At 45.9% G+C, this 27,718-nt stretch overlaps 1 protein-coding gene across 2 annotated transcripts in view; it reads right to left on the bottom strand.

Moving 5' to 3' along the window:
• The window catches only part of LOC115127707 (SH2/SH3 adapter protein Nck1-like), a 164,462-nt gene extending 137,549 nt beyond the window's left edge, over positions 1-26,913 (bottom strand). For both annotated transcript variants that reach the window (XM_065006848.1, XM_065006847.1), the window contains exon 1: positions 26,676-26,913. The gene's annotated coding sequence lies outside the window, so the exon portion shown is untranslated. The remainder of the gene's footprint in view (positions 1-26,675) is intronic.
• Between the last annotated feature and the right edge of the window lie 805 nt (positions 26,914-27,718).

Below are 27,718 nucleotides of genomic sequence, written 5' to 3'. Positions count from 1 at the left end.
ACTCTATTGTAGTGTGCCTTAGTGCCGTTCTGACATTACTCATATGTATATACTGTACTCTATTGTAGTGTGCCTTAGTGCCGTTCTGACATTACTCATCTCATATATATATACTGTACTCTATTGTAGTGTGCCTTAGTGCCGCTCTGACATTACTCATCTCATATGTATATACTGTACTCTATTGTAGTGTGCCTTAGTGCCGTTCTGACATTACTCATATGTATATACTGTACTCTATTGTAGTGTGCCTTAGTGCCGTTCTGACATTACTCATCTCATATGTATATACTGTACTCTATTGTAGTGTGCCTTAGTGCCGTTCTGACATTACTCATCTCATATGTATATACTGTACTCTATTGTAGTGTGCCTTAGTGCCGTTCTGACATTACTCATCTATATATACTGTACTCTATTGTAGTGTGCCTTAGTGCCGTTCTGACATTACTCATCTATATATACTGTACTCTATTGTAGTGTGCCTTAGTGCCGTTCTGACATTACTCATCTCATATATATATACTGTACTCTATTGTAGTGTGCCTTAGTGCCGCTCTGACATTACTCATCTCATATATATATACTGTACTCTATTGTAGTGTGCCTTAGTGCCGCTCTGACATTACTCATCCATATACATATAGTGGCAAGAAAAAGATGAACTGTGGAATTACCTGGATTTCTACATTTGATCTGATCTTAGTCAAAACACTAGACAAACAGTGTGCTAAAACTAATAACATAAATTATTGAATTGTTCTTGTCTACATTGATTGAATACATCATTTAAACATTCACAGTGTAGGTTGGATAAAGTATGAGAACCCCCCAAGGCTAATGACTTCTCCAAAAATTGTAGTCAGGACTCAACTAACCTGGAGTCCAATCAATGAGATGAGATTGGAGATGTTCGTTAGAGCTGCCCTGCCCTATAAAAAGCTATTACTAACTATTCACCAGAAGCATTGCCTGATGTGAACCGTGCCTCGAACAAAAGAGATCTCAGAAGACCTAAGATGAAGAATTGTTGCCCTGCATAAAGCTGGAAAAGGTTACAAAGGGTATCTCTATAAGTCAGTCCACGGTTAAGACAAATGGTCTATAAATGGAGAAAGTTCAGCACTGTTGCTACTCTCCCTAGGTGTGGCCTTCCTGCAAAGATGACTGCAAGAGCACAGCGCAGAATGCTCGATGAGGTTAAGAAGAATCCTAGAGTGTCAGCTAAAGACTTATAGAAATCTCTGGAACATGCTAACATCTCTGTTGAAGAGTCTACGATACGTAAAACACTAAACAAGAAGGGTGTTCATGGGAGGACACCACGGAAGAAGCCACTGCTGTCCAAAAAAAAAGTTTGCAAAAGAGAACCTGGATGTTCCACTACTACGCTACTGGCAAAATATCCTGTGGACAGATGAAACTACAGTTGAGTTGTTTGGAAGGAACACACAACATTATTTGTGGAGAAAAAAAGGCACAGCACACCAACATCAAAACCTCATCCCAACTGTAAAGTCTGGTGGAGGGAGCATCATGGTTTGGGGCTGCTTGCTGCCTCAGGGCCTGGACAACTTGCTATCATCTACAGAAAAATGAATTCCCAAGTTTATCAAGACATTTTGCAGGAGAATGTTAGGCTATCTGTCCACCAATTGAAGCTCAACAGAAGTTAGGTGATGCAACAGGACAACAACCCAAAAGACAGAAGAAAAATCAACAACAGAATGGCTTCAACAGAAGAAAATACACCTCCTGGAGTGGCCCAGTCAGTCCTGACCTCCTGGAGTGGCCCAGTCAGTCCTGACCTCCTGGAGTGGCCCAGTCAGTCCTGACCTCCTGGAGTGGCCCAGTCAGTCCTGACCTCCTGGAGTGGCCCAGTCAGTCCTGACCTCCTGGAGTGGCCCAGTCAGTCCTGACCTCCTGGAGTGGCCCAGTCAGTCCTGACCTCCTGGAGTGGCCCAGTCAGTCCTGACCTCCTGGAGTGGCCCAGTCAGTCCTGACCTCCTGGAGTGGCCCAGTCAGTCCTGACCTCCTGGAGTGGCCCAGTCAGTCCTGACCTCCTGGAGTGGCCCAGTCAGTCCTGACCTCCTGGAGTGGCCCAGTCAGTCCTGACCTCAACCCCATTCAGACGCTGTATGATCTCAAGACAACGGTTCACACCAGACATCCCAGGAATATTGTGGAACTGAAACAGTTTCGTAAAGAGGAACAGTCCAAAATTCCTCCTGACCGTTGTGCAGGTCTGATCCGCAACTACAGAAAACGACTTAAAATGTTATCTGATATTCATCTATGGCCAATTTATGCAGAAATCCAGGTAATTCTAAAGGGTTCACAAACGTATTCTTCCCACTATACTGATATATTCTTAATTCCATTCCTTTACTTTAGATGTGTGTATGGTTGTGAAATTGTTAGCCATTACTTGTTAGATATTATCCCACTGTTGGAGCTAGAAACATGTTATAAAAACAAACGTGTGGCTTTTAAGAGCGAAAACCTGAATAAAAATAAATAGAATAGGGAAAAACAAAACAGAGAAAACTGAATTTTTGAGGCCTTGGGTGGAGGCCTTCTTCTCCACAGGACTAGAGGCTCCCAATGGCCAGTTGTTGCAAGTCCAGTAGATCTCCAATGGACTGGGCTGACTTCTAGCCTGAAAGGAAATGGCCCTTTATAAATAGCCTAGCTGGCCTCAACCCCCCTAGCAAACTATAGCTTCCCCCTCCTCCCTCTCGACTCCAGTCCAGTGGGTTACAGTGCTGCTGCTGCAGACAAAATGTCTGTCTGCCTCTTCCCCTCCCTGTAGACTTAATGAGAGACTGTGGAGGGGCCTGTCAGTGTGACAATAATTACAGAAACTATACTAGTCACCAGCTGCAACAGGGCAAGGGGGCCCTGCCTCACACACACTCTCCCCCTCACCCCACCCCACCACACACACACTCTCCCCCTCACCCCACCCCACCACACACACACACACACACACACACGTTTTCCAGTGAGGACAGAAAGGGAAATGTTGAAATCAAGATAAGTTAATACTGAGCAGATGCCAGACTGGAGACTACAGACATTGAGTTGCCATCCCACCATGAAAATAATGAACATAGGAAACTGGCCACAATGAGATAACTGCCTCTCCAGGCCTGTCATTGGACACAACGCTCTCTACAGAGTTCTAAACTGCCCTCGGAAGCAACGTCAGCACAAGAACTGTTCATCGGGAGCTTCATGAAATGGGTTTCCATGGCCTGGCAGCCGGACACAAGCCTAAGATCACCATGTGCAAAGTCGTGAGAGGTGTAAAGCTCGCCTCCATTGGACTCTGGCGTAGTGGAAACGAGTTCTCTGGTGATGAATCACGCTTCACCATCTGGCAGTCCGACGGGCAAATCTGGGTTTGGCAGATGCCAGGAGAACGCTACCTGCCCCAATGCATAGTGCCAACTGTAAAGTTTGGTGGATGAGGAATAATGGTCTGGGGCTGTTTCTCATGGTTCAGGCTAGGCCCCTTAGTTCCAGTGAAGTGAAATCTCAACACTACAGCATACAATGACATTCTAGGTGATTCTGTGCTTCCAAATTTGTAGCAACAGTTGGGGGAAGGCACTTTCCTGTTTCAGCACAACATTGCCCCTGTGCACAAAGTGAGGTCCATACAGAAATGGTTTGTTGAGATCGGTGTGGTAGAACTTGACTGGCCTGAAGAGCCCCTTCTCCCTAAACACTCTAGGTTATATCAGCTGTGTGGGTGAACCCCTCCCCTTCTCTAGGTTATATCAGCTGTGTGGGTGAACCCCTCCCCTTCTCTAGGTTATATCAGCTGTGTGGGTGAACCCATCCCCTTCTCTAGGTTATATCAGCTGTGTGGGTGAACCCCTCCCCTTCTCTAGGTTATATCAGCTGTGTGGGTGAACCCCTCCCCTTCTCTAGGTTATATCAGCTGTGTGGGTGAACCCCTCCCCTTCTCTAGGTTATATCAGCTGTGTGGGTGAACCCCTCCCCTTCTCTAGGTTATATCAGCTGTGTGGGTGAACCCATCCCCTTCTCTAGGTTATATCAGCTGTGTGGGTGAACCCATCCCCTTCTCTAGGTTATATCAGCTGTGTGGGTGAACCCATCCCCTTCTCTAGGTTATATCAGCTGTGTGGGTGAACCCATCCCCTTCTCTAGGTTATATCAGCTGTGTGGGTGAACCCATCCCCTTCTCTAGGTTATATCAGCTGTGTGGGTGAACCCATCCCCTTCTCTAGGTTATATCAGCTGTGTGGGGTGAACCCATCCCCTTCTCTAGGTTATATCAGCTGTGTGGGTGAACCCCTCCCCTTCTCTAGGTTATATCAGCTGTGTGGGTGAACCCATCCCCTTCTCTAGGTTATATCAGCTGTGTGGGTGAACCCCTCCTCTCTCTAAACCCTCTAGATTATATCAGCTGTGTGGGTGAACCCCTCCCCTTCTCCCTAAACCCTCTACATTATATCAGCTGTGTGGGTGAACCCCTCCCCTTCTCCCTAAACCCTCTACATTATATCAGATGTGTGGGTGAACCCATCCCCTTCTCTAGGTTATATCAGCTGTGTGGGTGAACCCATCCCCTTCTCTAGGTTATATCAGCTGTGTGGGTGAACCCCTCCCCTTCTCTAGGTTATATCAGCTGTGTGGGTGAACCCATCCCCTTCTCTAGGTTATATCAGCTGTGTGGGTGAACCCCTCCCCTTCTCTAGGTTATATCAGCTGTGTGGGTGAACCCCTCCCCTTCTCTAGGTTATATCAGCTGTGTGGGTGAACCCATCCCCTTCTCTAGGTTATATCAGCTGTGTGGGTGAACCCATCCCCTTCTCTAGGTTATATCAGCTGTGTGGGTGAACCCATCCCCTTCTCTAGGTTATATCAGCTGTGTGGGTGAACCCATCCCCTTCTCTAGGTTATATCAGCTGTGTGGGTGAACCCATCCCCTTCTCTAGGTTATATCAGCTGTGTGGGTGAACCCCTCCCCTTCTCTAGGTTATATCAGCTGTGTGGGTGAACCCATCCCCTTCTCTAGGTTATATCAGCTGTGTGGGTGAACCCATCCCCTTCTCTAGGTTATATCAGCTGTGTGGGTGAACCCATCCCCTTCTCTAGGTTATATCAGCTGTGTGGGTGAACCCATCCCCTTCTCTAGGTTATATCAGCTGTGTGGGTGAACCCATCCCCTTCTCTAGGTTATATCAGCTGTGTGGGTGAACCCATCCCCTTCTCTAGGTTATATCAGCTGTGTGGGTGAACCCCTCCCCTTCTCTAGGTTATATCAGCTGTGTGGGTGAACCCATCCCCTTCTCTAGGTTATATCAGCTGTGTGGGTGAACCCATCCCCTTCTCTAGGTTATATCAGCTGTGTGGGTGAACCCATCCCCTTCTCTAGGTTATATCAGCTGTGTGGGTGAACCCATCCCCTTCTCTAGGTTATATCAGCTGTGTGGGTGAACCCATCCCCTTCTCTAGGTTATATCAGCTGTGTGGGTGAACCCATCCCCTTCTCTAGGTTATATCAGCTGTGTGGGTGAACCCATCCCCTTCTCTAGGTTATATCAGCTGTGTGGGTGAACCCATCCCCTTCTCTAGGTTATATCAGCTGTGTGGGTGAACCCATCCCCTTCTCTAGGTTATATCAGCTGTGTGGGTGAACCCATCCCCTTCTCTAGGTTATATCAGCTGTGTGGGTGAACCCATCCCCTTCTCTAGGTTATATCAGCTGTGTGGGTGAACCCCTCCCCTTCTCTAGGTTATATCAGCTGTGTGGGTGAACCCATCCCCTTCTCTAGGTTATATCAGCTGTGTGGGTGAACCCATCCCCTTCTCTAGGTTATATCAGCTGTGTGGGTGAACCCATCCCCTTCTCTAGGTTATATCAGCTGTGTGGGTGAACCCATCCTGCTTCAGTTTTGCATTTCGCCTCCTGATGATTATGATGACTGACATTGTTAGAATTAAAAATATAAGGCTTAATCAAGTCATCTGCCTCGCCATCAGTCTCTCGTCTGCAGGTATGTTTTGATGTGAGCCAAGAGTGTGCAAAGCTGTCATCAAGGCAAAGGGTGTCTAGTTTGAAGAAACTAAACTATAAAATATATTTGGATTTGTTTAACACTTTTTTGGTTACTACATGATTCCATACGTGTTATTTCATAGTTTTGATGTCTTCACTATTATTCTACAATGTAGAAAATAATAAAAAATAAATGAAAAACCTTGAATGAGTAGGTGTCCAAACTTTTGACTGGTACTGTATGTATACTCTTGGACGAGCAATGTCGGAGTGGCATTAACTAAAACACAGTAGAATAGAATACAGCATATACAGTGCCTTGCGAAAGTATTCGGCCCCCTTGAACTTTGCGACCTTTTGCCACATTTCAGGCTTCAAACATAAAGATATAAAACTGTATTTTTTTGTGAAGAATCAACAACAAGTGGGACACAATCATGAAGTGGAACGACATTTATTGGATATTTCAAACTTTTTTAACAAATCAAAAACTGAAAAATTGGGCGTGCAAAATTATTCAGCCCCTTAAGTTAATACTTTGTAGCGCCACCTTTTGCTGCGATTACAGCTGTAAGTCGCTTGGGGTATGTCTCTATCAGTTTTGCACATCGAGAGACTGACATTTATTTCCCATTCCTCCTTGCAAAACAGCTCGAGCTCAGTGAGGTTGGATGGAGAGCATTTGTGAACAGCAGTTTTCAGTTCTTTCCACGGATTCTCGATTGGATTCAGGTCTGGACTTTGACTTGGCCATTCTAACACCTGGATATGTAGAACGAAAAGCTGTGTACATTTGCAAATCATATGTGAAGAATGCAACAAAGTGCATAAAGTTCCCTCAGCGCTCACATCCTCTGACAAAAGTCCTCTACTGCTATTCGAGGTGAAAATGATGAATCAGACACCTTATCGATAGCAACAGCTCATTCGATAGCAACAGTCCTCCTGGAAATGCTGATGAATGTCTTGCTCTAGCTGTGTATACAACTGGTTCACCTCTGATGCTCACGGGCAATGTGTATCGGAAGAGATCTACTCATTTGATGGATGCAGAGTTCAAGTGAAGGTCAAGCAAATCATAGAGACTGTATGTATTGCAATCATGCGACAATGCTGCGAACCCATTGGCTGCTTGGCCTACACTCACATCACACCCATTGGCTGCTTGGCCTACACTCACATCACACCCATTGGCTGCTTGGCCTACACTCACATCACACCCATTGGCTGCTTGGCCTACACTCACATCACACCCATTGGCTGCTTGGCCTACACTCACATCACACCCATTGGCTGCTTGGCCTACACTCACATCACACCCATTGGCTGCTTGGCCTACACTCACATCACACCCATTGGCTGCTTGGCCTACACTCACATCACACCCATTGGCTGCTTGGCCTACACTCACATCACACCCATTGGCTGCTTGGCCTACACTCACATCACACCCATTGGTTGCTTGGCCTACACTCACATCACACCCATTGGTTGCTTGGCCTACACTCACATCACACCCATTGGCTGTGCTGCTCATGCATTGAATCTGCTCCTCAAGGACATCATGCCACTGAAAACAATGAACTCTACAAGAGAGCCAATGAAATGTTGAGGTACAGTGGGGAGAACAAGTATTTGATACACTGTCGATTTTGCAGGTTTTCCCACTTACAAAGCATGTAGAGGTCTGTAATTTATATCATAGGTACACATAGGTACAAACTGTGAGAGACGGAATCTAAAACAAAAATCCAGAAAATCACTTTGTATGATTTTTAAGTAATTAATTTGCATTTAATTGCATGACATAAGTATTTGATCACCTACCAACCAGTAAGAATTCTGTGTGGGTGAACCCCTCCCCTTCTCTAGGTTATATCAGCTGTGTGGGTGAACCCATCCCCTTCTCTAGGTTATATCAGCTGTGTGGGTGAACCCATCCCCTTCTCTAGGTTATATCAGCTGTGTGGGTGAACCCATCCCCTTCTCTAGGTTATATCAGCTGTGTGGGTGAACCCATCCCCTTCTCTAGGTTATATCAGCTGTGTGGGTGAACCCATCCCCTTCTCTAGGTTATATCAGCTGTGTGGGTGAACCCATCCCCTTCTCTAGGTTATATCAGCTGTGTGGGTGAACCCATCCCCTTCTCTAGGTTATATCAGCTGTGTGGGTGAACCCCTCCCCTTCTCTAGGTTATATCAGCTGTGTGGGTGAACCCATCCCCTTCTCTAGGTTATATCAGCTGTGTGGGTGAACCCATCCCCTTCTCTAGGTTATATCAGCTGTGTGGGTGAACCCATCCCCTTCTCTAGGTTATATCAGCTGTGTGGGTGAACCCATCCCCTTCTCTAGGTTATATCAGCTGTGTGGGTGAACCCATCCCCTTCTCTAGGTTATATCAGCTGTGTGGGTGAACCCATCCCCTTCTCTAGGTTATATCAGCTGTGTGGGTGAACCCCTCCCCTTCTCTAGGTTATATCAGCTGTGTGGGTGAACCCATCCCCTTCTCTAGGTTATATCAGCTGTGTGGGTGAACCCCTCCTCTCTCTAAACCCTCTAGATTATATCAGCTGTGTGGGTGAACCCCTCCCCTTCTCCCTAAACCCTCTACATTATATCAGCTGTGTGGGTGAACCCCTCCCCTCTCCCTAAACCCTCTACATTATATCAGATGTGTGGGTGAACCCATCCCCTTCTCTAGGTTATATCAGCTGTGTGGGTGAACCCATCCCCTTCTCTAGGTTATATCAGCTGTGTGGGTGAACCCCTCCCCTTCTCTAGGTTATATCAGCTGTGTGGGTGAACCCCTCCCCTTCTCTAGGTTATATCAGCTGTGTGGGTGAACCCCTCCCCTTCTCTAGGTTATATCAGCTGTGTGGGTGAACCCCTCCCTTCTCTAGGTTATATCAGCTGTGTGGGTGAACCCATCCCCTTCTCTAGGTTATATCAGCTGTGTGGGTGAACCCATCCCTTCTCTAGGTTATATCAGCTGTGTGGGTGAACCCATCCCCTTCTCTAGGTTATATCAGCTGTGTGGGTGAACCCATCCCCTTCTCTAGGTTATATCAGCTGTGTGGGTGAACCCATCCCCTTCTCTAGGTTATATCAGCTGTGTGGGTGAACCCCTCCCCTTCTCTAGGTTATATCAGCTGTGTGGGTGAACCCATCCCCTTCTCTAGGTTATATCAGCTGTGTGGGTGAACCCATCCCCTTCTCTAGGTTATATCAGCTGTGTGGGTGAACCCATCCCCTTCTCTAGGTTATATCAGCTGTGTGGGTGAACCCCTCCCCTTCTCTAGGTTATATCAGCTGTGTGGGTGAACCCATCCCCTTCTCTAGGTTATATCAGCTGTGTGGGTGAACCCATCCCCTTCTCTAGGTTATATCAGCTGTGTGGGTGAACCCATCCCCTTCTCTAGGTTATATCAGCTGTGTGGGTGAACCCATCCCCTTCTCTAGGTTATATCAGCTGTGTGGGTGAACCCATCCCCTTCTCTAGGTTATATCAGCTGTGTGGGTGAACCCATCCCCTTCTCTAGGTTATATCAGCTGTGTGGGTGAACCCATCCCTTCTCTAGGTTATATCAGCTGTGTGGGTGAACCCATCCCCTTCTCTAGGTTATATCAGCTGTGTGGGTGAACCCATCCCCTTCTCTAGGTTATATCAGCTGTGTGGGTGAACCCATCCCCTTCTCTAGGTTATATCAGCTGTGTGGGTGAACCCCTCCCCTTCTCTAGGTTATATCAGCTGTGTGGGTGAACCCATCCCCTTCTCTAGGTTATATCAGCTGTGTGGGTGAACCCCTCCCCTTCTCTAGGTTATATCAGCTGTGTGGGTGAACCCATCCCCTTCTCTAGGTTATATCAGCTGTGTGGGTGAACCCATCCCCTTCTCTAGGTTATATCAGCTGTGTGGGTGAACCCATCCCCTTCTCTAGGTTATATCAGCTGTGTGGGTGAACCCATCCCCTTCTCTAGGTTATATCAGCTGTGTGGGTGAACCCATCCCCTTCTCTAGGTTATATCAGCTGTGTGGGTGAACCCATCCCCTTCTCTAGGTTATATCAGCTGTGTGGGTGAACCCCTCCCCTTCTCTAGGTTATATCAGCTGTGTGGGTGAACCCATCCCCTTCTCTAGGTTATATCAGCTGTGTGGGTGAACCCCTCCTCTCTCTAAACCCTCTAGATTATATCAGCTGTGTGGGTGAACCCCTCCCCTTCTCCCTAAACCCTCTACATTATATCAGCTGTGTGGGTGAACCCCTCCCCTTCTCCCTAAACCCTCTACATTATATCAGATGTGTGGGTGAACCCATCCCCTTCTCTAGGTTATATCAGCTGTGTGGGTGAACCCATCCCCTTCTCTAGGTTATATCAGCTGTGTGGGTGAACCCCTCCCTTCTCTAGGTTATATCAGCTGTGTGGGTGAACCCCTCCCCTTCTCTAGGTTATATCAGCTGTGTGGGTGAACCCCTCCCCTTCTCTAGGTTATATCAGCTGTGTGGGTGAACCCCTCCCCTTCTCTAGGTTATATCAGCTGTGTGGGTGAACCCATCCCCTTCTCTAGGTTATATCAGCTGTGTGGGTGAACCCATCCCCTTCTCTAGGTTATATCAGCTGTGTGGGTGAACCCATCCCCTTCTCTAGGTTATATCAGCTGTGTGGGTGAACCCATCCCCTTCTCTAGGTTATATCAGCTGTGTGGGTGAACCCATCCCCTTCTCTAGGTTATATCAGCTGTGTGGGTGAACCCCTCCCTTCTCTAGGTTATATCAGCTGTGTGGGTGAACCCATCCCCTTCTCTAGGTTATATCAGCTGTGTGGGTGAACCCATCCCCTTCTCTAGGTTATATCAGCTGTGTGGGTGAACCCATCCCCTTCTCTAGGTTATATCAACTGTGTGGGTGAACCCATCCCCTTCTCTAGGTTATATCAGCTGTGTGGGTGAACCCCTCCCCTTCTCTAGGTTATATCAGCTGTGTGGGTGAACCCATCCCCTTCTCTAGGTTATATCAGCTGTGTGGGTGAACCCATCCCCTTCTCTAGGTTATATCAGCTGTGTGGGTGAACCCATCCCCTTCTCTAGGTTATATCAGCTGTGTGGGTGAACCCATCCCCTTCTCTAGGTTATATCAGCTGTGTGGGTGAACCCATCCCCTTCTCTAGGTTATATCAGCTGTGTGGGTGAACCCATCCCCTTCTCTAGGTTATATCAGCTGTGTGGGTGAACCCCTCCCCTTCTCTAGGTTATATCAGCTGTGTGGGTGAACCCATCCCCTTCTCTAGGTTATATCAGCTGTGTGGGTGAACCCATCCCCTTCTCTAGGTTATATCAGCTGTGTGGGTGAACCCATCCCCTTCTCTAGGTTATATCAGCTGTGTGGGTGAACCCATCCTGCTTCAGTTTTGCATTTCGCCTCCTGATGATTATGATGACTGACATTGTTAGAATTAAAAATATAAGGCTTAATCAAGTCATCTGCCTCGCCATCAGTCTCTCGTCTGCAGGTATGTTTTGATGTGAGCCAAGAGTGTGCAAAGCTGTCATCAAGGCAAAGGGTGTCTAGTTTGAAGAAACTAAACTATAAAATATATTTGGATTTGTTTAACACTTTTTTGGTTACTACATGATTCCATACGTGTTATTTCATAGTTTTGATGTCTTCACTATTATTCTACAATGTAGAAAATAATAAAAAATAAATGAAAAACCTTGAATGAGTAGGTGTCCAAACTTTTGACTGGTACTGTATGTATACTCTTGGACGAGCAATGTCGGAGTGGCATTAACTAAAACACAGTAGAATAGAATACAGCATATACAGTGCCTTGCGAAAGTATTCGGCCCCCTTGAACTTTGCGACCTTTTGCCACATTTCAGGCTTCAAACATAAAGATATAAAACTGTATTTTTTTGTGAAGAATCAACAACAAGTGGGACACAATCATGAAGTGGAACGACATTTATTGGATATTTCAAACTTTTTTAACAAATCAAAAACTGAAAAATTGGGCGTGCAAAATTATTCAGCCCCCTTAAGTTAATACTTTGTAGCGCCACCTTTTGCTGCGATTACAGCTGTAAGTCGCTTGGGGTATGTCTCTATCAGTTTTGCACATCGAGAGACTGACATTTATTTCCCATTCCTCCTTGCAAAACAGCTCGAGCTCAGTGAGGTTGGATGGAGAGCATTTGTGAACAGCAGTTTTCAGTTCTTTCCACGGATTCTCGATTGGATTCAGGTCTGGACTTTGACTTGGCCATTCTAACACCTGGATATGTAGAACGAAAAGCTGTGTACATTTGCAAATCATATGTGAAGAATGCAACAAAGTGCATAAAGTTCCCTCAGCGCTCACATCCTCTGACAAAAGTCCCTCTACTGCTATTCGAGGTGAAAATGATGAATCAGACACCTTATCGATAGCAACAGCTCATTCGATAGCAACAGTCCTCCTGGAAATGCTGATGAATGTCTTTCTCTAGCTGTGTATACAACTGGTTCACCTCTGATGCTCACGGGCAATGTGTATCGGAAGAGATCTACTCATTTGATGGATGCAGAGTTCAAGTGAAGGTCAAGCAAATCATAGAGACTGTATGTATTGCAATCATGCGACAATGCTGCGAACCCATTGGCTGCTTGGCCTACACTCACATCACACCCATTGGCTGCTTGGCCTACACTCACATCACACCCATTGGCTGCTTGGCCTACACTCACATCACACCCATTGGCTGCTTGGCCTACACTCACATCACACCCATTGGCTGCTTGGCCTACACTCACATCACACCCATTGGCTGCTTGGCCTACACTCACATCACACCCATTGGCTGCTTGGCCTACACTCACATCACACCCATTGGCTGCTTGGCCTACACTCACATCACACCCATTGGCTGCTTGGCCTACACTCACATCACACCCATTGGTTGCTTGGCCTACACTCACATCACACCCATTGGTTGCTTGGCCTACACTCACATCACACCCATTGGCTGTGCTGCTCATGCATTGAATCTGCTCCTCAAGGACATCATGCCACTGAAAACAATGAACTCTACAAGAGAGCCAATGAAATGTTGAGGTACAGTGGGGAGAACAAGTATTTGATACACTGTCGATTTTGCAGGTTTTCCCACTTACAAAGCATGTAGAGGTCTGTAATTTATATCATAGGTACACATAGGTACAAACTGTGAGAGACGGAATCTAAAACAAAAATCCAGAAAATCACTTTGTATGATTTTTAAGTAATTAATTTGCATTTTATTGCATGACATAAGTATTTGATCACCTACCAACCAGTAAGAATTCTGTGTGGGTGAACCCCTCCCCTTCTCTAGGTTATATCACCTGTGTGGGTGAACCCATCCCCTTCTCTAGGTTATATCAGCTGTGTGGGTGAACCCATCCCCTTCTCTAGGTTATATCAGCTGTGTGGGTGAACCCATCCCCTTCTCTAGGTTATATCAGCTGTGTGGGTGAACCCATCCCCTTCTCTAGGTTATATCAGCTGTGTGGGTGAACCCATCCCCTTCTCTAGGTTATATCAGCTGTGTGGGTGAACCCATCCCTTCTCTAGGTTATATCAGCTGTGTGGGTGAACCCATCCCCTTCTCTAGGTTATATCAGCTGTGTGGGTGAACCCCTCCCCTTCTCTAGGTTATATCAGCTGTGTGGGTGAACCCATCCCCTTCTCTAGGTTATATCAGCTGTGTGGGTGAACCCCTCCTCTCTCTAAACCCTCTAGATTATATCAGCTGTGTGGGTGAACCCCTCCCCTTCTCCCTAAACCCTCTACATTATATCAGCTGTGTGGGTGAACCCCTCCCATTCTCCCTAAACCCTCTACATTATATCAGATGTGTGGGTGAACCCATCCCCTTCTCTAGGTTATATCAGCTGTGTGGGTGAACCCATCCCCTTCTCTAGGTTATATCAGCTGTGTGGGTGAACCCCTCCCCTTCTCTAGGTTATATCAGCTGTGTGGGTGAACCCCTCCCTTCTCTAGGTTATATCAGCTGTGTGGGTGAACCCCTCCCCTTCTCTAGGTTATATCAGCTGTGTGGGTGAACCCCTCCCCTTCTCTAGGTTATATCAGCTGTGTGGGTGAACCCATCCCCTTCTCTAGGTTATATCAGCTGTGTGGGTGAACCCATCCCCTTCTCTAGGTTATATCAGCTGTGTGGGTGAACCCATCCCCTTCTCTAGGTTATATCAGCTGTGTGGGTGAACCCATCCCCTTCTCTAGGTTATATCAGCTGTGTGGGTGAACCCATCCCCTTCTCTAGGTTATATCAGCTGTGTGGGTGAATCCCTCCCCTTCTCTAGGTTATATCAGCTGTGTGGGTGAACCCATCCCCTTCTCTAGGTTATATCAGCTGTGTGGGTGAACCCATCCCCTTCTCTAGGTTATATCAGCTGTGTGGGTGAACCCATCCCCTTCTCTAGGTTATATCAGCTGTGTGGGTGAACCCATCCCCTTCTCTAGGTTATATCAGCTGTGTGGGTGAACCCATCCCCTTCTCTAGGTTATATCAGCTGTGTGGGTGAACCCATCCTGCTTCAGTTTTGCATTTCGCCTCCTGATGATTATGATGACTGACATTGTTAGAATTAAAAATATAAGGCTTAATCAAGTCATCTGCCTCGCCATCAGTCTCTCGTCTGCAGGTATGTTTTGATGTGAGCCAAGAGTGTGCAAAGCTGTCATCAAGGCAAAGGGTGTCTAGTTTGAAGAAACTAAACTATAAAATATATTTGGATTTGTTTAACACTTTTTGGTTACTACATGATTCCATACGTGTTATTTCATAGTTTTGATGTCTTCACTATTATTCTACAATGTAGAAAATAATAAAAAATAAATGAAAAACCTTGAATGAGTAGGTGTCCAAACTTTTGACTGGTACTGTATGTATACTCTTGGACGAGCAATGTCGGAGTGGCATTAACTAAAACACAGTAGAATAGAATACAGCATATACAGTGCCTTGCGAAAGTATTCGGCCCCTTGAACTTTGCGACCTTTTGCCACATTTCAGGCTTCAAACATAAAGATATAAAACTGTATTTTTTTGTGAAGAATCAACAACAAGTGGGACACAATCATGAAGTGGAACGACATTTATTGGATATTTCAAACTTTTTAACAAATCAAAAACTGAAAAATTGGGCGTGCAAAATTATTCAGCCCCCTTAAGTTAATACTTTGTAGCGCCACCTTTTGCTGCGATTACAGCTGTAAGTCGCTTGGGGTATGTCTCTATCAGTTTTGCACATCGAGAGACTGACATTTATTTCCCATTCCTCCTTGCAAAACAGCTCGAGCTCAGTGAGGTTGGATGGAGAGCATTTGTGAACAGCAGTTTTCAGTTCTTTCCACGGATTCTCGATTGGATTCAGGTCTGGACTTTGACTTGGCCATTCTAACACCTGGATATGTAGAACGAAAAGCTGTGTACATTTGCAAATCATATGTGAAGAATGCAACAAAGTGCATAAAGTTCCCTCAGCGCTCACATCCTCTGACAAAAGTCCCTCTACTGCTATTCGAGGTGAAAATGATGAATCAGACACCTTATCGATAGCAACAGCTCATTCGATAGCAACAGTCCTCCTGGAAATGCTGATGAATGTCTTGCTCTAGCTGTGTATACAACTGGTTCACCTCTGATGCTCACGGGCAATGTGTATCGGAAGAGATCTACTCATTTGATGGATGCAGAGTTCAAGTGAAGGTCAAGCAAATCATAGAGACTGTATGTATTGCAATCATGCGACAATGCTGCGAACCCATTGGCTGCTTGGCCTACACTCACATCACACCCATTGGCTGCTTGGCCTACACTCACATCACACCCATTGGCTGCTTGGCCTACACTCACATCACACCCATTGGCTGCTTGGCCTACACTCACATCACACCCATTGGCTGCTTGGCCTACACTCACATCACACCCATTGGCTGCTTGGCCTACACTCACATCACACCCATTGGCTGCTTGGCCTACACTCACATCACACCCATTGGCTGCTTGGCCTACACTCACATCACACCCATTGGCTGCTTGGCCTACACTCACATCACACCCATTGGCTGCTTGGCCTACACTCACATCACACCCATTGGTTGCTTGGCCTACACTCACATCACACCCATTGGTTGCTTGGCCTACACTCACATCACACCCATTGGCTGTGCTGCTCATGCATTGAATCTGCTCCTCAAGGACATCATGCCACTGAAAACAATGAACTCTACAAGAGAGCCAATGAAATGTTGAGGTACAGTGGGGAGAACAAGTATTTGATACACTGTCGATTTTGCAGGTTTTCCCACTTACAAAGCATGTAGAGGTCTGTAATTTATATCATAGGTACACATAGGTACAAACTGTGAGAGACGGAATCTAAAACAAAAATCCAGAAAATCACATCGTGTGATTTTTAAGTAATTAATTTGCATTTTATTGCATGACATAAGTATTTGATCACCTACCAACCAGTAAGAATTCCGGCTCTCACAGACCTGTTAGTTTTTCTTTTAAGAACCCTCCTGTTCTCCACTCATTACCTGTATTAACTGCACCTGTTTGAACTCATTACCTGTATTAACTGCACCTGTTTGAACTCATTACCTGTATAAAAGACACCTGTACACACACTCAATCAAACAGACTCCAACCACTCCACAATGGCCAAGACCAGAGAGCTGTGTAACGACATCAGGGATAGAATTGTAGACCTGCACAAGGCTGGGATGGGCTACAGGACAATAGGCAAGCAGCTTGGTGAGAAGGCAACAACTGTTGGTGCAATTATTAGAAAATGGAAGAAGTTCAAGATGACGGTCAATCACCCTCGGTCTGGGGCTCCATGCAAGATCTCACCTCGTGGGGCATCAATGATCATGAGGAAGGTGAGGGATCAGCCCAGAACTACACGGCAGGACCTGGTCAATGACCTGAAGAGAGCTGGGACCACAGTCTCAAAGAAAACCATTAGTAACACACTACGCCGTCATGGATTAAAATCCTGCAGCGCACGCAAGGTCCCCTGCTCAAGCCAGCTCATATCCAGGCCCGTCTGAAGTTTGCTAATGACCATCTGGATGATCCAGAGGAGGAAAAACCTTCTGCATTTGATTGTATACTAGGTCGGGTGAACAAAAGGACTTGAGTTTATGTATGTTATCACCATCACAGAATGAGTAGTTAATACATGAAACTAGAGGTCGACCGATTAATCTGCAATTGGTAATCAGCAGTTTTGGATGATTACATTGCAATCCACGAGGAAACTGTGTGGCAGACTGACCACCTGTTATGCGAGTGCAGCAAGGAGCCAAGGTAAGGTACTAGCTAGCATTAAACTTATCTTATAATTTAGAATTCATAATAACTTATAACTTATATAATAACTTATAATTTAATCTTAACATAATCACTAGTTAACTATGGTTGATGATATTACTAGTTTAACTATCTTGTCCTGCGTCTGCATGTAATCAATGCGGTGTTTATCATCCAATCACAGCCTACTTCGCCAAACGGGTGATGATTTAACAAAAGCGCATTCGCATCAGAGTATATGCAGCAGTTTGGGCCGCCTGGCTCGTTGCGAACTGTGTGAAGATCATTTCTTCCTAACAAAGACCGTAATTAATTTGCCAGATTTTTACATAATATTGAAGGTTGTGCAATGTAACAACAATATTTTGACTTAGGGTTGCCACCCGTTCGATAAAATACGGAACGGTTCCGTATTTCACTGAAAGAATAAACGTTTTGTTTTCGAAATGAAAGTTTCCGGATTTGACCATATTAATGACCTATGGCTCGTGTTTCGGTGTATTTATTATATTATAATTAAGTCTATCATTTGATAGAGGAGTCTGACTGAGCAGTAGTAGGCAGCAGCTAGTAAGCATTCATTCAAGCAGCACTTTACTGTTTTTGCCAGCAGCTCTTCGCTGTGCTTCAAGCATTGCACTGTTTATGACTTCAAGCCTATCAACTCCCGAGATTAGGCTGGCAATACTAAAGTACTTATTAGAACATCAGATAGTCAAAGGTATATGAAATACAAATGGTATAGAGAGAAATAGTCCTATAATAACTACAACCTAAAACTTCTTAACTGGAATATTGAAGACTCATGTTAAAAGGAACCACCAGCTTTCATATGTTCTCATGTTCTGAGCAAGGACCTTAAACGTTACGAACAAACGTTACATGGCACATATTGCACTTTTACAAAACTTTTTTTTTTGCATTATTTAAACCAAATTGAACATGTTTCATTATTTAAACCAAATTGAACATGTTTCATTATTTAAACCAAATTGAACATGTTTCATTATTTAAACCAAATTGAACATGTTTCATTATTTAAACCAAATTGAACATGTTTCATTATTTATTTGAAACTAAATTGGTTTTATTGATGTATTATTTATGTATTATATTAAGTTAAAATAAGTGTTAATTCAGTATTGTTGTAATTGTCATTATTACAAATATATATATATTATAAAAAATTTAATTAAAAAATGGCAAATAAAATGGCCGATTACATCGGTATAGGCTTTTTTTTGGTCCTCCAATAAATCGGTATTGGCTTTGAAAAATCTAAATCGTCCGACCTCTAAATGAAACACCACCGCCCTTCTTCTTCCCGGATAGTTCTTTATTCCTGTCTGCGCGATGGACTGAGAACCCAGCTGGCTGTATGGACAGGGACAGTACATCTGGAGTGAGCCATGATTCCATGAAACATAGTATGTTGTGACATTCCCTGATGTCTTTATGGAAGGAGGTTCTCGCCCTGAGCTAGTCTACTTTATTGTCCAAGGAATGAACATTAGCGAGTAATATACTCAGAAGCGGTGGATGGTGTGCGCGCCTCCTGAGTCGGACTAGAAGTCCACTCCAAATACCTCTTCTCTGCCAGCGGTGTCTTGGGACAGCCTCTGGAATAAGTTAAATTGCCCTGGGGGGTACAAACAAAGGATCCAATTGGGAAAAGCCGTATTCCTGGTCGTAATGCTGGTGAGTTACCATTAGTTATTTCCAGCTGTATGTAACAACACAAAAATAACTTTCTGGGCTAATAATGTAAGAAATAACACACAAAAAACACTGCAAAGTTGCTTAGCTAGAAGCAGACCTGCCACATCTGTTGGCGCCATCTTGCACTCAAGGTTTATATACGAATATGTCCATTCAATGGAAAATTACATCAGAAAAACAAAGGTCCAAATCCCATGTCTCTATCATATATGGTTCCAAAGTTACCAACGATTTACTCTGATATTTTAGCATGTTTGGAGTGAATGGAATGTCATCACATGATCAAAAAGTGTTCCGTGCTGAATGGAACTCTGTGGTGCTGTTCCACGGCAGAACCGCGCAAACTTCAAACGGCAACTGACAAGCTAACTAGTGGCTGCAGGTTCGTGAGTGAAAATATGGGCTTTTCATAAATGAAATCCGCCTGAAACTAAAACTAAAAAAGGGACTAAAGATGTATTTACTTACAAAGCTGACAGACTGAATTTCAACATCCCACCCTCTGTGGAGACAATCTGTTCTTCTTTTCATTGTGGATTTCTGAGTCTTTCCCTTTAAATCGCCATAGAAACGGCCCCTCAACATAGATTGATTGTGGTTATAGGCAATGGAAGCCAAGGATCTGGAGGTAAAAATTAGGAAAGTATGAAGTTGATTTTGATTGGTCCAACCAGCAGAAACACTTCCAGATTGTACCACCTCACAACACCAAATATGGAAGAGATAGAACCAGGTGCAGCCCGGTCTAAACCAGCAACGTTCACAGCACATTCAACGTCCTTATTTGAGAAAACCAGGTGCAACCCGGTCTAAACCAGCAACGTTCACAGCACATTCAACGTCCTTATTTTAGAAAACCAGGTGCAACCCGGTCTAAACCAGCAACGTTCACAGCACATTAACCCTTTCTGGTGGGACCCATTTTCAATGTTTCCTAAAATAAAGAAATTCAGCCTGAGACTCATTGGCATTGGCTTATTTTGTGTGAAGAACATGTAAAAGAACACATTTTCATTGACCCTGTGTACTCCCCACTAGACATTTATATTACATATGTGGTGTTTGGGTCCACTGGACCCGAGGGTAATAAAAATGTGGAAAAGTGTGTGTGTAGGTGAAAACAAGTTCAAATGAAATAAAAAGGTTTGCTGTGTGCCTTCACTCGGTCTTCCTACTCACTGGGCCTGCTGTTTCAACACAGCACCAATAACCTGCCTGTCTCCCTGCCGCTTTTCTCCCACTCTTTACCCTTTGTAGTGTGTGAAACTATACAATGTCTTTACAATATATTATTCAGATACATTGTAAAAATAAAAAATAATAATAAATCAAATCTGTATTTTCCCACACCTACCCCATCCAGGTGCAAATTCGGGGAGGGAAAACAAATAAATAGCTTTGCATGTGTGGCTCCTTACCACAATCAATCAGTATGGCAGAAATAATCCCTGCTCAGAGGGCCTTAGAATTCATCTTTGCAGAGAAACTAGTGTGGAAGGAACATCTTCCACTTTGGAAGATGAAGAGTCTTCAGAATATGAGGATCATGTCTCTGTCAATTCAGAGTGTGACAGTGAGTTGGAAGAAGAGGATGAGAATGACCCTCAACCAGCCCCAGGACCAGCCCGTCAGCAACCAGGACCAGCTCGTCAGCAGGCAGCCCCAGGAACAGCCCGTCAGCAACCAGGACCAGCCCGTCAGCAACCAGGACCAGCCCGTCAGCAACCAGCCCCAGCCCGTCAGCAACCAGCCCCAGCCCATCAGCAACCAGCCCCAGCCCCAGGACCAGGCCGTCAGCAACCAGCCCATCAGCAACCAGCCCATCAGAAACCAGCTCATCAGAAACCAGCCCATCAGAAACCAGCTCATCAGCAGCCAGCATGTCAGCAGCCAGCCCCAGGGCCAGTCTGTCAGAAACCAGACCCAGGACCAGCCCATCAGCAACCACCCCCAGGACCAGCCCCAGGACCAGGCCGTCAGCAACCAGCCCCAGGACCAGCCCGTCAGCAACCAGCCCCATGACCAGCCCATCAGCAAACAGCCCATCAGCAACCAGCCCATCAGCAACCAGCCCATCAGCAACCAGCCCCAGGACCAGCCCCAGGACCAGCCCATCAGAAACCAGCCCATCAGAAACCAGCCTATCAGAAACCAGCTCATCAGCAGCCTGCAGGAGGAGAAATATTAACGTAAAAAAAAGAAGTGAAATTGAATGGTCTTCATGCCCAAGGAATGAGCCACCCAACATGGCTGCCAATGTGATGAGGATGCAACCAGGGCCGACACAGATGGAGGTTCCTCATGTTCAGGACATACAGTCTACTAACTGTTCATCCCAGACACCATCCAGAAGATCATTCTGGACTGGACTCATTTGGAGGGAAGGCGTGTTGAAAGGAGATGGACCAAACTCATTAACTCTGGGGTTCTTATCCTTGCTGGTGTTTTCAGATCCAATGGGGAATCCACAGGATCTCTGTGGGATGCAGAAACTGGCAGAAAACTTTTCAGTGAAACAATGTCTCTGGAACACTTCCACATTATTTCCAGGATTATCAGCTTCAATAACAGAGACACCAGCTCAGCTCAGCGGCAGAGAGACAAGCTAGCTGCTATCAGGTCAGTGCAGAGAGACTGGCTAGCTGCTATCAGGTCAGTGCAGAGAGACAAGCTAGCTGCTATCAGGTCAGTGCAGAGAGACAAGCTAGATGCTATCAGGTCAGTGCAGAGAGACAAGCTAGCTACTATCAGGTCAGTGCAGAGAGACAAGCTAGCTGCAATCAGGTCAGTGCAGAGAGACAAGCTAGCTGCTATCAGGTCAGTGCAGAGAGACACGCTAGATGCTATCAGGTCAGTGCAGAGAGACAAGCTAACTGCTATCAGGTCAGTGCAGAGAGACAAGCTAGATGCTATCAGGTCAGTGCAGAGAGACAAGCTAGCTGCTATCAGGTCAGTGCAGAGAGACAAGCTAGCTGCTATCAGGTCAGTGCAGAGAGACAAGCTAGCTGCTATCAGGTCAGTGCAGAGAGACAAGCTAGCTGCTATCAGGTCAGTGCAGAGAGACAAGCTAGCTGCTATGCAGAGAGACAAGCTAGCTGCTATCAGGTCAGTGCAGAGAGACAAGCTAGCTGCTATCAGGTCAGTGCAGAGAGACAAGCTAGCTGCTATCAGGTCAGTGCAGAGAGACAAGCTAGCTGCTATCAGGTCAGTGCAGAGAGACAAGCTAGCTGCTATCAGGTCAGTGCAGAGAGACAAGCTAGCTGCTATCAGGTCAGTGCAGAGAGACAAGCTAGCTGCTATCAGGTCAGTGCAGAGAGACAAGCTAGCTGCTATCAGGTCAGTGCAGAGAGACAAGCTAGCTGCTATCAGGTCAGTGCAGCAAGCTGCTGCTAATCAGCTCAGTGCAGAGAGACAAGCTAGCTGCTATCAGGTCAGTGCAATCAGCTCAGTGCAGAGAGCCAAGCTAGCTGCAATCAGCTCAGTGCAGAGAGCCAAGCTAGCTGCTATCAGGTCAGTGCAGAGAGCTAGCAAGGTCTGCAGCTGCTATCAGGTCAGTGCAGAGAGACAAGCTAGCTGCTATCAGGTCAGTGCAGAGAGACAAGCTAGCTGCAATCAGGTCAGTGCAGAGAGACAAGCTAGCTGCTATCAGGTCAGTGCAGAGAGACAAGCTAGCTCAGCTCAGTCAGGTCAGTCAGTGCAGAGACACAAGCTAGATGCTATCAGGTCAGTGCAGAGAGACAAGCTAGATGCTATCAGGTCAGTGCAGAGAGACAAGCTAGCTGCTATCAGGTCAGTGCAGAGAGACAAGCTAGATGCTATCAGGTCAGTGCAGAGAGACAAGCTAGCTGCTATCAGGTCAGTGCAGAGAGACACGCTAGCTGCTATCAGGTCAGTGCAGAGAGACAAGCTAGCTGCTATCAGGTCAGTGCAGAGAGACAAGCTAGATGCTATCAGGTCAGTGCAGAGAGACAAGCTAGATGCTATCAGATCAGTATGGGACAAGTGGGTGGACCGCCTTCCCCTGTTGTACAACCCTGGGCCCAACGTTACTGTTGATGAGCAGCTTATGCCATTTAGGGGCTTCTGCCCCTTCAGGCAGTACATACTGTCTAAACCCGCAAAATATGGAATCAAGATCTGGGCTGCCTGTGATGCTGCTGCCTGTGATGCTGCTTCATCAAATGTGAGGAACTTGCAAGTGTATAAGGGGAAGCCAGATAGAGGAGCCCCTGAGAAGAACCAGGGGGTGTGGGTTGTCCTGGATGTGACACAGACTCCGTGACCACAACATCACATTCAATAACTTCTTTACTATTACAAGCTGGGACAGGAGCTCCTCAAGAGGAAGCTGACGACAGTAGGAACAGTATGAAAAAAACAAGCCAGAGCTCCCACCTCAGCTGTTGAATACACAGAACAGACCTATCAATTCCTCTCAGTTTGTGTTCACGTCCGACTCGTCCCTAGTGTCCTTACGTACCAAAGAAAGGCAACAATGTGGTACTCATGAGTACGCTGCATAGGGATGGGAGAATCTGTGGCCAGGAACATCAACAACCAGAAATCATAATGGATTACAATGCCACAAAAGGAGGGATGGACAATTTAGACAAGCTAGTGACTGGCTACAGCTGCAATTTGTGATATTCTTCAACATCTTGGACATCTCGGCGTACAAAGCGTTTGTCATCTTCATGGCGTTGAATCCAGATTGGAACAGAGAGAAGCTCCAGAGGAGACGGCTCTTTCTTCAGGAGGCAACATATCCCAAGGACCCCAGCTTCTACAGCCATCGTGAGGAGGGTTCAGGAGGATGCTGGTGCCCCATCCGCCCCAACCCACAGAACCAACAACTCCAATACCGGAAGTAAAGTGTGAGTGATGTTGTTGCAGGTGTGTGTGTCTGACTCTCCTCCCTCGGTCTGCTGTAACTATGTGAGTGAGTGAGATGTTAGTCAAATTCCTGACCTAAGTGTTTTCATCATTCTAGATTGCAGCCGGTAGCAACAAGAAGAAGCACTGTGATGTGTGTGGACCCAAGAAGGACAAGAAGAAGCACTGTGATGTGTGTGGACCCAAGAAGGACAAGAAGAAGCACTGTGATGTGTGTGGACCCAAGAAGGACAAGAAGAAGAACTGCGATGTGTGTGGACCCAAGAAGGACAAGAAGAAGCACTGCGATGTGTGTGGACCCAAGAAGGACAAGAAGAAGCACTGCGATGTGTGTGGACCCAAGAAGGACAGGAAGACACGGTACACATGCATCAAGTGCAAGAAATACATTTCCAACACACACACAGTAAAACTCTGTCCCTCATGTGGCGTGTAGACCCGGCTTTAATTTGTTCTTCAATGGGGCTCATTTATCATTTCCATAAAATACTGTATGTAAAATATGTCCTTCCAATTGGTTCAGTTCAAAGCAATAAAACATCAATAGTGATGAAAACCTTGTTTCATTTATATATTTTCTCTCTACATTGTACAGCAGTAAGTGGATGCACCACAACATACCCAGCTAGCTCCTTTCTTGCTTATTATAGATGTGTAGCTAGCTATGCAGGCGATATGCGTACGGACCGTAAAGCCTTTAGTCTATTAGTTCAGAACAATGGTTTGCTTCCACCAGTTAATCATTCATCCCCAAGAAATGACAGAAAAGATGACTGTTACAGACATATCACTTTTACGTCAATACTATAATATTAATGTTAGCTAGTTATGAACTTCAGCAATCATAGCCGGGTGTGTTGACTTCAAGACACTCTGAATGGTGTCAATGAAGCCTATAGATTGAATGGAATATAATGTAACTTTATTGTGCCAAGGATGCAGTTCATATACATACAGACCCACGCGCACCTCCCCGCCATGACAAACCAACCTGCACCTCCCCACCATGACAAACCAACCTGCACCTCCCCACCATGACAAACCAACCTGCACCTCCCCACCATGACAAACCAACCTGCACCTCCCCGCCATGACAAACCAACCTGCACCTCCCCGCCATGACAAACCAACCTGCACCTCCCCGCCATGACAAACCAACGCGCACCTCCCCACCATGACAAACCAACGCGCACCTCCCCCCACCACGACAAACCAACGCGCACCTCCCCCACCATGACAAACCAACGCGCACCTCCCCCACCATGACAAACCAACGCGCACCTCCCCCACCACGACAAACCAACGCGCACCTCCTCTCACCACGACAAACCAACGCGCACCTCCCCCACCATGACAAACCAACGCGCACCTCCCCCCACCATGACAAACCAACCTGCACCTCCCCCACCATGACAAACCAACGCGCACCTCCCCACCATGACAAACCAACCTGCACCTCCCCACCATGACAAACCAACCTGCACCTCCCCACCATGACAAACCAACCTGCACCTCCCCACCATGACAAACCAACCTGCACCTCCCCACCATGACAAACCAACCTGCACCTCCCCACCATGACAAACCAACGCGCACCTCCCCACCATGACAAACCAACCTGCACCTCCTCACCATGACAAACCAACCTGCACCTCCCCACCATGACAAACCAACCTGCACCTCCCACCATGACAAACCAACCTGCACCTCCCCACCATGACAAACCAACCTGCACCTCCCAAACACCATGACAAACCAACCTGCACCTCCCCACCATGACAAACCAACCTGCACCTCCTCACCATGACAAACCAACGCGCACCTCCCCACCATGACAAACCAACCTGCACCTCCTCACCATGACAAACCAACGCGCACCTCCCCACCATGACAAACCAACCTGCACCTCCTCACCATGACAAACCAACGCGTTGTCCTCCATTCATTTAAAACGTGTCGACAGAGATATATTTTGAACTGTGCTGAGAAAACTAAAAGCATCTGTCCAATAGTCCAGGACACTGCTGTACGTGGCGTTTCAGACGATGATAAAACATCTATGCACGAGTGAAGTGAGTTCGGAAAAAACTGAAAGTATAATAGTTTCCACATACCAACTGTATGTATCAGAAAATCAGAATCAAATCAAGTCTGTCTATGCAAAAATAACATTGTCACTGTACTAAAACGTTTATTTTCATAAACGGATTTTCTGCATTTGTCAAAAGTCCCATCAGGGAGCCTCATTTCAGATGTGTAATGTAAACTTCATTAATAAGGAAATCGTTCTTCTTGCAAAACATATTAAACGTTTTAAAAACGAACTATTATATGAATCTGACTATCCACAATAATCCTAATTTGTGAGACAATCTCAGCCAGACAAATGAACACCCAGTTGGCATATCTGCCACCCTGGCAAGACAGCTGGCTAACTAACATTAGCAATCTAGACAACTAGCTTGCCAAGAAGGCAGTGATAGCTATGTAGGTAACTAATCAATATGCTATTATTCAGCAAACACTACGAGGGGTGATGTTTTATTATCAGGCCGTGCCTCTTTTCCTAAGAGTTGAGGCCAGATTTTATATTTCTTTGCTAACCTACCAGCTAGTGAAGCTAATCAAGTTGCTGGCATGAACATTGCAGATCCCTGTGCTTCTTACCTGGTTAGCTGATCGGTCGTACCTGTCCTTTCTCGGTTGATGAAATCACCATGTACAGCAAAGAGGATTTGAAACGCCCGTGTAGATGGATGGTGGCTAGGACCAAAACCTAGCTAGCTAAGGTAACCTTGCACAACTTGTCTAGCTGACTATAATCATAATACCAACCTTGTTGGAAATAGCTTTCCCGTTTCCAGCATGACAAAGCTCAAGCCACAGAGATAGCTCTGCGAGTTGCTCCCAGTGTTCACGATACACAATGCTCCCATTGGACAGTGGCAGTGTCAATCAAACCGGTCCACCACAACAGTGGTTGGCTGCCTATCAAATTTTTACCGCATCCCCATTGGGTGAGTTCATCTTACATGGCCCGGTGCCCCGTGTAAGAGGAGTTTAAATATTCATTCAACTGGGGCACCGGGCTATGCAAAACGAACGGTCCTTGCTTTACTTTACGGGATCATTGGGACTCCCCCCATCAGGGTTGACGTATAAAATTGTTATGGTAAGGATTATCCAGGCTGTATCACAACCGGTCCAGCGTCGTCCGGGTTCAGCCGGTGTAAGTCCGTCGTTGTAAATTAAAACTTGTTCTTAACTGACCAGCCTAGTTAAATAAAAATATAATATGGTTCAGGTTTATGTTAGGGTTGCGAAGTCCCAATGATTCCAGATAGACCTAACCCAAGACAAACTCACATGTTGACATGAAATGTTTGTTTTTCCCTTGACACAAATCAAGTTGTCTCTCACATAAAGTCTGTGTATTTGTACTGCTATAATGTGTAGAGTATGTCTCGTATGTAAGGCTAAATGTAGTACAAGCATCTATTAGCCTAGTATTTTCTATTAACATTATTTTCTTCCAGGGAAATAATGATCAAATCTCTGTAATTGGCAGGTTGTCCAACTATTACAGGGTTAGCCTACTGCTGTAAGAGGACATTATTTGACCACCATGGTATTCTTCAATGGCCACTGCAGTGACCAGAATAGACTGGTATGCCTATCCTGCAGTGACCAGTATAGACTGGTGTGCCTAT

The sequence above is a fragment of the Oncorhynchus nerka genome, linkage group LG22 (assembly GCF_034236695.1).
Source record: "Oncorhynchus nerka isolate Pitt River linkage group LG22, Oner_Uvic_2.0, whole genome shotgun sequence".
In the NCBI taxonomy this organism is placed as follows: domain Eukaryota; kingdom Metazoa; phylum Chordata; class Actinopteri; order Salmoniformes; family Salmonidae; genus Oncorhynchus; species Oncorhynchus nerka.
The sequence above is the reverse complement of the archived record's forward strand: the minus strand, read 5'-3'. Positions and strand labels throughout refer to the sequence as shown.